Source organism: Erinaceus europaeus, chromosome 23 (assembly GCF_950295315.1).
Source record: "Erinaceus europaeus chromosome 23, mEriEur2.1, whole genome shotgun sequence".
Taxonomy (NCBI): domain Eukaryota; kingdom Metazoa; phylum Chordata; class Mammalia; order Eulipotyphla; family Erinaceidae; genus Erinaceus; species Erinaceus europaeus.
The window spans coordinates 6,647,036-6,660,056 of NC_080184.1; the positions used below are offsets into that span (position 1 = coordinate 6,647,036).

Sequence of the window (13,021 nt, forward strand, 5' to 3'; positions counted from 1 at the left end):
CTGGCCTTATTTGCACTCTTTCAAACTTAAGAATAAATTCCTTATACTGCACTTATATGCAGGAGTCATGTCAGTTTGTATGGGTTTGGATCCCTGTTCAACCTCCGGCTCCCCACCTGCAGGAGAGTTGCTTCACAAGCAGTGAACACCATTATAGCAAACCATTCCTAGAGCCAGGTGGTGGTGTACCTGGTTGAGCTCATGTGTTATAACGTACAAGGACCCAGGTTCGAGTCCACAGTCCCTACCTGCAGGGGAAAATCTTTGTAAGTGGTGAGGCAGGGCTGCAGGTGTGTCTCTCTGTCTCTGTACCTGTCTAGCACCCCTTCCCTCTTGATTTCTACCTGTCTTTATCCAATAAAAAAAAGATTTAAAATTTAAAAAAGGGGGGATAGGCAGTGGCACACCTGGTTATACACTCACAGTAAAATGAGTAAAGATGCAAGTTTAAGCCTGGAACCCACCTTCAGAGGAAGAGCTTCAAGAGTGTTGAAGCAGGGATGCAGGTGTCTTTCTCTCCCTCTCTCTCTACCTCTCCTCTATCAATTTCTCTCTTTTCAGTAATAAATAAATAGAAATTTTAAAAAAAATCCATGTAGAGATATCACAATGGTTAGGCAAATACTCCCAGGAAAGCTTCATGAATGGTGAAGCAGGTCTGTAGGTGTCTATCTGTCTCTCTCCCTCACTATTTCCCCTCCCCTTACAATTTCTGTCTCTATTCAAAATAAATAAATAAAGATCAAAGATTTAATAAAGGGCAGAGGGTAGAATAGCATAATGGCTAAGCAAACAGACTCCATGGCTGAGGCTTCAAAGTCCCAGGTGCAATCCCCTGCACCACTATAAGCTAGAGCTGAACAGTGCTCTAGTTAAAAAAAAAAAAAAAGAGAGAGAGAGAGATCAACCCAAAATAAAAACTACACCCAGACTGTGGAGACTGAACAACATACTTCTGAATAACACCTGGGTCACTGAAGAAATCCAAGAAGAACTTAAAATTTACTTGAAGAGCAGTAAAAATGAAGAGACCAACTATCAGACCCTGTGGAATATACCAGACATTGTTCTAAGAGAAAAGTTTACGGGAATACAGGCCCATATTAACAAACAGCGAAGATCTCAAGTCATCCACCTAACACCACAACTGAGTCAACTAGAGAAGGAGGAAGAAGGAGATCCAAACGCCAGCAGAAGGAAAGAAATGGTCAAAGTCAGAGCAGAAATTAATGCAAAAGAATCCAGAGAGAAGATCCAAAAGACTAATTAAACCAAGAGCTGGTCCTTCCAAAGGATAAATAAAATAGATAAACCACTGCCTAAACTCACAAAAAGAAAAAAAGAAAGCTATGATAAAAACAATCAGGAATGAGAGAGATGAAATTACAACTGAGGATGGGGAAGCACAAAGAACATAGGTGAATGCTGTGGACATCTTTTTATCTTTACTAGGATGTGCCATAGAGAGGGTGGAGCGAAAAGAGTGCAAACCAGTGGGGATTAAATGGTAGAAAACAAGGTGTGACTAGGAGAGGGGGCGGAGCGAAAAAATAGTGTGAACCAGTGGGATTAAGTCAGTGCCCTAGGGCAGGGAGGATCTCAGGTAAAGCATTGATTATGTAAATAGACCACAGCATTAAGCAATGCAACAGAAGGGGTATTAGAAGCAGAATTAGAAGCAGACCAACATAAACCTACAGGTAGGGCATTAGAAACATAAACATAAAAGGGCCAACTTCCTAACTCTTCACTGTTAAAAGAAAGAGAGGTTCAGAAACAGTGACCACCTCCACTAAGCCCAACCACAGAGTGGGTTCCTATCTTTGAAAGTCTTCAAACCCATATATTCTGCCACTTTAATGGTGCTGCAATAGTCTGAGGGTACTTCTTCCCGAGCAAGTGCTCTCTGGGTTTGAGAGAACTCGACTGGAGCTGCTGTGTGGGAGAGGGATCAGAAACTCCTGGGACTGGCAGGCAACTCCAAGTTTAATCAGCAGAGCTTCTATACTTATACTCACACCAAGAAGGAAATAGTAGGGTGGAAAACAGGATGTGACATACAGAGGGTGGAGCGAAAAGAGAGTGCAAACTAGTGGTGGAAAACAGGGTGTGGCTAGGAGAGGGGGCAGAGTGAAAAGAGTGCAAATCAGTGGGGATTAAAACAGAATGCCCTGCAGGCAGGGCGATTTAGGTAAAACAGTGGTTAAGCAGGGGGGAGCTGGCATACTGCCCAACAAATGGGGAGTGTGAACAGCATTGACCTGCCTCATCCAGACCAATGTGGAGCACAGCAGACCTTTTAATGTCTCTTGCAACCAAAACCTGTGCTCAGCTCTGCTAAACTGCCTGAGAACCTTAATACTTAAATCAAGTCTCAGCTGAACACTGTCTGGAGCACTAAGTGAAATGTGAGGTGAAGGACAAGTGCCAGATTGTTCCTCTCATATGTGGAATCCAGAAGACTAGAACAAATGCACATACAAAAAAAACCTTGTTACCAATTGGATCTCAAGAGTTTATGAGAACTATGGTGGCTGTGGGTGGCAAGGAACTTTGTTGTTGATTGTGTTGTCACAAACTAAGTGTAGGTGAGAAATTATACCCCTCAAATACTATAATTTTTGGAAACAACATCAAATTACTATGACAAAAGATGATCTGAAATTCTCATTTTTAGAAATTTTTTAATACGTATTTTCCCTTTTGTTGCCCTTTTAAAAAATTATTGTTGTAGTTATTATTGTTATTGTTACTGATGTCATCATTGTTAGATAGGACAGAGAGAAATAGAGGAGGGGCAGACAGAGAGAAAACTATGGCAGAACTACCACCCAACTCCCTCCCCCCCTTTTTTTAAGCTCTAGCTTATTGTGCTGTGTGTGGGGATAATTGACCCTGGGACTTTGGAGCCTCAGACATGAGCCTCCGTGCATAACCATTATGCTATCTACCCTCCACCCTGAAATTCTTATTTCTTTATTTCCTTTTTTTATATTTATTTATCTATCCTTTTGTTGCCCTTGTTTTTCATTCTTGCTGTAGTTATTATTATTGTTGTCATTGATGTCATCATTGTTGGTTAGGGCAGAGATAAATGGAGAGAGGAGGGGAAGACAGAGGGGGAGAGAAAGACAGACACTTGCAGACCTGCTTCACAGCTTGAGAAGCGACTCCCCTGCAGGTGGGGAGCTGGGGGGCTCCAACCAAGATCCTTCTGCTGGTCGTTGTGCTTTGTGTCACGTGCGCTTAACCTGCTGCGCTACCGCCCTACTTCTGAAACTCTTCTTTCTAATCCTAAAGGGAAGTCTGGGCTAAAAGACAAATTAGCCTGACTTCTCAAGTGTTAAAGGGAAAAAATAGCCTCCAGGAGCAGTGGATTCATGGTGCAGGCACAGAGCCCAGAAATAACCCTGAAGGCAAAAAAAAAAAAGTGATTCTGTAGGAAGTGTATGACTTGCTATCTTAACAAGATTCTTGTTAGTGCTGCAAATAAGCATCTGCTCCATTCCTAGAGGCACTGTGCTAAGAACCTCAGCCATATTGGTCCAACTTCAGTGTATGTGCAGCTGACCCAGCACCCTCAGTTACATGGTTAAAAAAAAATTGGGGGGGGGGGGAGCTGGGCAGTAGTGCAGAGGGTTAAGGACACATGGTGTGAAGCCCAAGAACCAGCGTAAAAACACCAGTTTGAGTCCATGGCCTCTCACCTACAGTAGGTCACTTTGCAAGAAGCAAAGTAGGTCTGCAGGTGTCTACCTTCCCGTTCTCTCTGCATTTCTCTTTATCTTACCCAACAATGACAACAATAACAACAACAATAAACAACAGGGGCAACAAAAGGGAAAAAATAGCCTCCAGGAGAGTGGATTTGTCCCAAGCCCCAGCAATAACCCTGGAGGCAAAAAAAAAAAAAAAAAAGTTTGGGAGCTATGCCCTCCCCTAACCCAGCTTTCTAACCCTATTCTCAATTTTGACACCACAGTCCCCAGGCAACATTTTTAGTCCACTTGCATATTAGCTATCAGGCTCACACAAAAAGAATTCATTAACCCCTTGGAACTGAAATACTTTCTAACAGGAGTTGGGTGATCGCACATTGGGTTAAGCACACATGGCACAAAGCGCAAGGACCAGCGTCACCATCTCAGTTGGAACCCTGGGTTCCCCACCTGCAGGGAAGTAACTTCACTAGTGGTGAAGCAGGTCTGCAGGCGTTTATCTTTCTCTCCCTTCCCCCCTCTGTTTCCCCCTTCTCTCTACATTTCTCTCTGTTCTATCCATATAACAACAGCAAAAATAACTACAACAATAAAACAAGGAAAACAAAAGGGGAAAAATAAATACTAAAAAAAAATCGTAAATACTTTCTACCTTCTTCATGCCCAAAGACCCACAGGAGTTCTTGTTCATTACACATTTATTCCTGCTTTAATTCTTACTGCATTTTAGCCATCAAGCTGTAGGTGCTACTAGGATTCCATCCTGACTTCCCTGGACACACAACCTCACCAATCTCCCCAGAGCCTTACCCTATAAGGGAAAGTTAGAAATAGGTTGGGGATTTGGATCTATTTGCCAACATCCATGTCCAGTGAAGAAGAAATGACAGAAGCCAGATTTTCCACCTTCTGCACCCTGTAAAGAATTTTGGTTCCTTCTCCCAGAGGGATAAAGAATAGGGAGAGTGGATGAGACACAGAACTGTGGTGGGAACTGTATGGGATTAAACACTTGTTATCTTACAATCTTGTTCACTGTTATTAAACCACTAATACAAAATAAAAACGGACCAGGTAGTGGCATAGCTGATTAAGCTCACACATTACAGTGTGTAAGGACCAGGGTTCAAGCTCCTGGTCTGCACCTGCAGGGAGAAAAAGCGTCACAAGTGGTGGAGAAGGGCTGCAGGTGACTCTATTTGCTCCTTTCTGTCTCCCCTCCTCTCTTGGTTTCTGACTATCTCTATTCAATAAATAAGTAAAAATATACTCATACTTGAGAGTCGAATAGTAGTGAAGCAGGTTAAGCGCACGTGGCACAAAGTGCAAGGACTGGCTAAGCATTCCAATTCGAGCCCCCAGCTCCCCACGTGCAGGGGAGTCACTTCACAAGCAGTGAAGCAGGTCTGCAGGCGTCTATCTTTCTCTTCCCCTCCTTTCTCCATTTTGTTAGCAAGCTAAAATCAAACCACCATCCACTGCAAGGATGCAAAAGATGTTTATTCACGAATTTGAATCCGGGCTGAGTGGTGACTGACAGCAGTCTACCAGCTCGACCCTGAACAAGGCTCAAACCACACAATTTATAGGAATTCAGACTACACTTAGGAAGGGGGAACACATCACCTTATCAGCCTATATCCAATAACATGCTATGGAAAACGCAAAATCCAATCATTTCAAACTTAGCAAAAGCATGATCCATTCAAAGCAAAGCGCGGGATAGTTTCAAACATTGCAAAATCACACAACCAACAGAATCTAGCCAGGTAGGGTCACCACATCCCCCTGCCATCAGCTGCCCCTTCCTAGAAAATAATTTCCTAGAGCAAAGGCCCTGATAAGCTCTGCCTGTTTGCAGGGTCTTGATAAACAACCGGTGGCTTACTGATTCTTGGTAAACAACCGGTGGCTTACTGATTAGGTCCTGTTCTTCAAGGGGGAAAGGGCAAGGAATTTTCCATCTCACACTACAAGCAACTTATACTAAAAGGAACTTAAAAACTTCTGCATAAAAAGGGAACTTCAAGGCTACTGCCTTTTACACATTTCTCTCTGTCCTATCCAACAACAACAACAATAATAATGACAACAATAAAAAAAATCATGGGGAACAAAAGGAAATAAATAATTAAAAATATATATTAATTAGAGTTTAAAAATAAATAAAAGATGAAAACACGAAATAGATCCATAATAACTTCTTGATGGCCGGAGGGTAGAGAGATAGCATAATGATTATGCAAACAGACTCACATGCCTGTGGCTCCAGAGTCGCAGGTTCAATGCCCTGCACCACCATATGCCAGAGCTGAACAGTGCTCTGGTTAAAAAAATAAAATAAAATGCTGGGAAATTGTGCCAATGCAGTCACATCTGCCATGTTGTCCCCTCAGGCTACTGCTAGTTCCCGCGAGAGTTGGGACATTCCGCCATGTTGTGCCCTCAGGGCCTTGTCTATCCCCCCCCCCCCCCCCCCCCCCCCCCCCGCCATTACTCCTCCCCCTTCCCATTTTCGCTAGAGTTATTATCCTATCCTGGAGTGCTAAGGTTAATCCTCCCCCTTCCCATTCTCGCCAAAGCTACTCCTATAAAAGCCCTTCTTCCTCCGCACCTCTCTCTCTTGCTGGCGCTTCACTTCGGTGTTTAGAAGCAGGAAGGGTTACTGCTTGAGGCAGCCATTTTCGCTACCTACACGTGGCCCAACCTGATCCTCTTGCACCCAACTCCGAGGTGCCAGCGCAAATAAAGATTTGTGTTTCCTCTTCGCCCCGGACCTCCTCTCTCTCTTCTCTGCGGCACAGAACGACAATAAAAATATAACTTCTTGACAATTTCCTTTTAATGACACAAAGCCCTCTAACTTCTACTGCACAAAAAAATCTACAGAACCGCTGATTCCACATATGTACAAAGACAAATAGGAGAAGGAATCATAATGCACTTTTATGATAAGTAATTAGGAACATTTCATCTACTACTGAAAAAATATTCATTATTTTCTGTATAATAACACATTTTATAACTAAACCAACCAGAACTGAACTCAAATATTTTGCAGGTCACACTGCACAACACTGTATTAAAATCTGCTTACAGGGGCAGTGGTAGTGGGCCTGGTTGTGTACATAAATTGCAGTGCCAAAGGACATGGGTTCAACTCCTGGTCCCCACATGATGGAGCAGAATTCCAAGACTGGAGGAGCAATAACTGCATATGTATCACTCTTTCCCTCTCTATCTCCCACTACCATCCTAGTTTCTAACTCTATCCAAAATCAATCAATATACCTACATACACAGACACATACATGTATATATTCTTATTTTTTCCTTTTGTTGCCCCCGTTGGATTCTACTGTTACTGTAGTCATTGTTGTTTTTGTTATTGAAGTCATCGTTGTTGGATAGGACAGGAAGAAATGGAGAGAGGAGGGGAAGACAGAGAGGGGCAGAGAAAGACACCCGCAGACCTGCTTATCTGCCTGTGAAGTGACTCCCTGCAGGTGGCGAGCCCAGGCCTCGAACCGGGATCCTAACGCAGGTCCTTGTGCTTTCCGCCACGTGTGCTTAACACGCTGCGCTACCGCCAGATTCCTTCAATAAAAATATTTTTTAAATATGACTACAAATAGCTGAGATAGCTAGCACAGTGGGTGTGCAAGTGGCTTTCATGTCTGACACTCCCAAGTCTGGTTCAGTCATAGGCCACAACTGAACAGAGCTGAGATGAAATTAGAAGTGATAGAATTCTGATTCCTAATGGGACCAGGCAGTAGGCTGGATCCCACATTCTCAATTTCTCCGCACTACATTGGCGCCACCACAATCGTGTGAACACCTTTCATCTATCTCTTCACCCCTCACTTTAAGGTAGGGGAACTGCTTACATTTCTCTAACAAGCTTATTAGACGACAGTACAATCCTGGGACACTTTTGCTAGATTCACAGCTAAGGCCAGAATGAGTTGAATAAAAACAAAATGCAGCAGCTCCAGGGATGATTTAACAGACAACAGACATCCAAAATGTATCACAGAGAAAAATAAAAACGCGAAAGAATTAAAGAAGTCCTGGGGGGGGGGGTGTAGACAGCATAATGGTTATGCAAAGAAACTCTCATGCTTCAGGCTCCAAGTCTCAGGTTCAATCCCATGCACCACTATAAACCAAAGCTGATCAGTGCTCTGGTGGGGAAAAAAAAAAAAAAAAGTCCTTGGGGCCAGGGGTAGATAGCATAATGGTTATGCAAAGAAACTGGCACGCCTGAGGCTCCAAGGTTCCAGGTACAATCAATCCCATGCACCACCATAAGCCAGAGCTAAGCAATGCTCTGGTAAACAGATAAATATACCAGAAGTCCTTAATTTATATCTACTGAAACCCCAGGTCCCAAAGAAGGCAGAGCAATCACAGGGGCACTGCACCCAGCTGGAGGCTGACAGGTGCTGACAAACATGCTGACTCCCCAACCTGAACATCTTGCCCGCGGTCAGCAGGCCCTTCCTCCCTTCCTTGTCCTGGGTCCAGATCCCAGGACCCTCAGTAGAGAATGAGACTGGACTCTGGACCCAGAATCTCTGCACCCACGCTGCAGGAGAGAAAAAAAATGGAAATGAATGATAATCTTATTCCCTTTCCATACAGCACTGTGTTCAGCAACCTCACAGAGCATCAGGACACATCACGGAGAGTCCAGTCCCAGGGTAAAGTGGAGGTGGTGGTCTGACCAGGGAGACGCCCCCAGATGGCTGCCTCCCCGTATATTCTGGCAAGTCTCAGGCAAACCCTCTCAATCTCAACACCACTGAGCCACACTCACGATATCCCGTCCAGTGCAGAACTACTGAAGACTCCTCTCCAAGGTCCAATTCAGCAGAAGATGAGAGCCACACCGAGAGAAAAGTAGAGAAAAGAGAAGGTCCCAGAAACAGAAGCTCGATGGCCTGTGCGCCTTACTTCCTGCAGTGTCGTCTTTCACTTTGCAGCACCGCCCACCAGCCACCGGCCACACACTCGCGACTATACTTCTGATTGGATAATGTCACGTCCAATCAAAACCAGAGATGTCTAAGCAACAGGAATGCTGTCCAATGGACTTCTGCAGAGGCTGTGCCCGGACAACAGCAAAACAAGAAATGGCGGATGAACCTTTTAGTTGCTCTATAATAGCTTCAGCAGTTAAAAACCCACCCTGCCAACTGCTTTCTCACCCCATTAGGTTACTCCTGCTCGCTCTCTTCCCTGCTGGTTTGCCATGTGAGGTGCAGAATGGTGACTTGCGCCCTGGACACTTGGCACTCACTGCTCACTGTGCTCAGGTGCAGACCGCACTCTACAGCCTGCAGCCTGTGGACGCCCAGATCTGCTCTGCTCTGCTCTGCTCTCTGCAGGTAAATTCACAAACAAGCATGGATAACAATAGAAAATACTATTGGCACTGTGAGTATCAGCAGTGTGGCACAGGAAGCTTTGGGAGGTATTGTTTAATGTAGTCTACCTGACGTTGAGACACAATGGAACAAACAGGTGAGTTTGGTGCTTTGAAAAGTGTACAAGCCGCTACTCAAATAGACTCAGTGTTAAGAGGGAAAGAGCAGCTAACTGAGGCCATCTTCCTCCTCCTGACTCTGACATGGAGAAATTGCAAGAGAGCCAGTCATATTTTAGAGAGATGAGAAATTGTTGGGAGCAAGGAAGCACAGAGAAGAAGCAGAAGGTACAAACCATGTAGCATGTGGACCCTGAGACACAGAGAGAAGAATGCCAGAGCCTGCTGGTCTTCCAGGCTGAATAGTTTCTTTGGAGGAAGGACAGGAGCCTCAGGGGATGTGTTTCAGCCCTAGTCTTCAGGTGCATTTTGTGGCTTGTTGCAGTCAGGTAGGAAGACAGAGCTAATACTTCTGGTCTTTACCTTGGTCCCTTCTCCTGGCCTCCTCCAGGGTGCTGAGGGAGGGTTGCTGCTTATTCTAAACTGAACTCAACTAAAGTGAATGAGGTTCTTGGAGCAAATACAGGACTCATCAATAAATCTTATTATACAGATGGGTGGTTGGTGAAAATGACATTGTGTAATCCTTCAGAACTTAATGATCTAAGGAGTGAGGAAATAGATATATATGTACATGATCGGGGTCTGAGTGATGCACACTTGGTTGAGTGCACATGCTGTAATGTGCAAGGACTCAGGTTCAAGCCCGCAGTCCCCAGCTGCAGGGGGAAAACTTTGGTGAAGCAGTGCTACAGGTGTCTGTCTGTCTGTCTCCCTCTCTATCAACCCCTTCCCTCTTGGTTTATGGCTGTTTCTACCCAATAAATAAATAATAACTAAATATAATATATATATATATATATATATATATACATATGTATATAATCAAGGTTCCTGTTTGTCTCCTTAGCCTCTGCTTGTCTCCTTAGGATTTTCTCATGGAAATATGACTGACTACCAGAAGAATGTTGCTGAGAGCCAGGAGCAAAGGGTGGTGAGTGTGGGTCCCCAGGGCTGGCAGGTGGAGGGGCTGCTTCAAAGAGGAAGGAATGTGGACCCCGAGGCCGAGGTCTCAGGCTGAGTCCTCCTCATCCTGACATGAGCCCCTGCCTTAGGCCGCAGGAAAGAGTCCCCAGACCTGTATTGTCCGCATGTGGGTAGACTGGACACCAGACTCTGCCCTCAGCCTCCAGCATTGCGTCCCTTGGGTCCAACCTGATTCTCCCCAGACCAGAGGTGGAGTTGAGTCCTGTTCTATCCTTGAGTGAGGGTGCTGGCTCTGGAATCAGGACCTTGACCTGAGTTGTGGAACCAGGAAAAACAAGCCCCTCAAGCAAGATGACTAGGCTGGGAATGTCGCATTTGTGCCCAGCACCCTCAGCCTCCACCTGTGTTCAGTTCAGCACAGATGGTTTTTTTTTTAAATATTTATTTTATTTATTTATTCCCTTTTGTTGCCCTTGTTGTTTTATTGTTGTAGTTATTATTGTTGTTGTCGTTGTTGGATAGGACAGAGAGAAATGGAGAGAGGAGGGGAAGACAGAGAGGGGGAGAGAAAGATAGACACCTGCAGACTTGCTTCACCGCCTGTGAAGCGACTCCCCTGCAGGTGGGGAGCCGGGGTTCGAACCGGGATCCTTAGGCCTGTCCTTGTGCTTTGTGCCACCTGCGCTTAACCCGCTGCGCTACAGCCCGACTCCCAGCACAGATGGTTTTGCCCTTATAAGTAAATGTAAATAAGAGTGGGGCTCCATGCAATGGTGCATCCAGCTGAGCACACACATTACCAGACACAAGAACCTGGGTTCAAGCCCCACTCCCCACCTGCAGGGGCAACATTTTATGAGTAGTGAAGCAGGTCTACAGGTGTATATATTCCTCTATCCTATATCTTCTCCTACCCTCTCAATTTTTCTTTCTTATTCAATAAAATAGGTTTAAAATAAAAAAAAAGGAAAAAATGCCCCCAGGGCCAGGAGGTGGTGCATCTGGTTGAGCGCACATCTTATAATGCTCTAGGACCTAGGTTTGAGCCCCCCGAAGCCCCACCTGAAGGTGGAAAAGTTTCATGAGTGGTGAAGCAGGCTGCTGGTGTCTCTCTGTCTCTCTCCATATCCCTCTCCCCTCTCTATTTCTGTCCCTATCCAATAAATAAGTAAATAAATAAATGTAATTAAAAAATTTAAAAGAAAAACATGGCTCTTGGGACTGGTAGATTTGTAGTTCTGGCACTGAGCCACAGCAATAACCCTGGTGGCATAAATTATAATAACAAAATAATAATTAAAATTATTATTATTATTATTTTATTTTTTAAATTTTTTTTATTTATTCCCTTTTGTTGCCCTTGTTGTTTTATTGTTGTAGTTATTATTGTTGTTGTCGTCGTTGTTGGATAGGACAGAGAGAAATGGAGAGAGGAGGGGAACACAGAGGGGGGAGAGAAAGATAGACACCTGCAGACCTGCTTCACCGCCTGTGAAGCGACTCCCCTGCAGGTGGGGAGCCAGGGTTCGAACCGGGATCCTTATGCCGGTCCTTGTGCTTTGCGCCACCTGCGCTTAGCCTGCTGCGCTACAGTCCGACTCCCTTTTAATTTTATTTTTTACAGGGGAGAGCACGATTGCATTCCCCCACTACCACAAATTATGCAGTTGAGTTTCCCACATTTGGAGAAATCACGGGCGTCAGCACATCCAGAGTGCAATGGATAAGCCTCACCCTGGGAAAACTACCTTTGTGATCATGGTATCTCCCCTTATTTATTGAAGAGACATGGTCAGATAGCAAGAGGGTAGGGGAACATAGAGAGGGAGAGAAACAGAGAAACACCAGCAGCCCTGTGTACCACTCATGAAACTTCCTCCCCTGCAAGTGGAGACCAGGGGCTTGAACCTGGGACTTGTGCACTAAAATGTGTGTACTTCACTGGGTGTGCCACTGCTTGGCCCATTATAATTTAAAAATGTACAATCTTGGGTGGGGTAGATAGCATAATGGTTTTGCAAATAAACTTTCATGCCTGAGGCTCCTATTTCCCAGGGTCAATCCCTTGCACCACCATAAGCCTGAGCTAAGTAGTGCTCTGGTTAAAAAGGAAAAAGAGATTAATAACACTTATTTATTGTTTAGAGACAGCCATAAATTTAGAGTGGAGGAGGGAGAGGGTCCTGCAACAATGCTTCACCACTTGCAAAGCTTTTCCTCCTGTAGGTGCAGACTCAAGGCTTGACCCTGGGCTCTTGGAAATTCTAACATGAGCATTCAAGAAGTTGGGTCACCACCTAGGTCCTAAAATAATATTATTATTATCTTTATTTATTTGCTAGAGACAGTCAGAAATCAAGAGGGAGATCTAGGTGAAGGCAGGAAGAGAGACTCCTGCAGCACTGCTTCACCACTTGCAAAGCTTTCTCCCTGCAGGTGGGGAGCAGGTGCTCAAACCTGGGTCCTTGTGCATTGTAACGTGTGTGCTCAACCAGGTGCACCACCACCTGGCCCCTAAAATTATAACGCAGAATAAGAAAGCCTTTGGCATTTTTTCTTTATAGTGACTTTTGCAAGTTGGGATCTGCTGCACCCCTTTACTTACCACCCAATATTGCTTACATTATTTTTGCTATAAAGGTTTATTTTATTTGGTAGGACAGAGAGATATTGAAATGGGAGAGGAAGAGATAACCAGAGGCAACTATAGCAGTTCTTCACTATTTTTGAAGCTTCCCCCTGCAGCTGTGGACTGATGGCCTGTGCTCAGATCTTTGAACATGGTAACCTGTGCACTCAATGCATCTGAACAGTACAGATTCTT

General features: G+C 44.6%; 1 protein-coding gene and 1 non-coding gene across 7 annotated transcripts in view; both read right to left on the bottom strand.

Annotated features, from left to right (window-relative positions):
• LOC103127055 (zinc finger protein 709-like) overlaps positions 1-13,021 on the bottom strand; it is a 1,044,365-nt gene that overhangs the window by 336,938 nt on the left and 694,406 nt on the right. Inside the window, exon 1 of one of the 6 annotated variants that reach the window (XM_060182141.1) lies at positions 8,542-8,682. The exons of the other annotated variants lie outside the window; for them this stretch is intronic. The gene's annotated coding sequence lies outside the window, so the exon portion shown is untranslated. Of the gene's footprint in view, positions 1-8,541; positions 8,683-13,021 lie in introns of those variants that run through there. 6 annotated transcript variants of the gene reach the window in all.
• Positions 11,819-11,976, bottom strand: LOC132535679 (U1 spliceosomal RNA). The gene has a single exon (XR_009547394.1). It is a non-coding gene; the product is annotated as a U1 spliceosomal RNA (small nuclear RNA).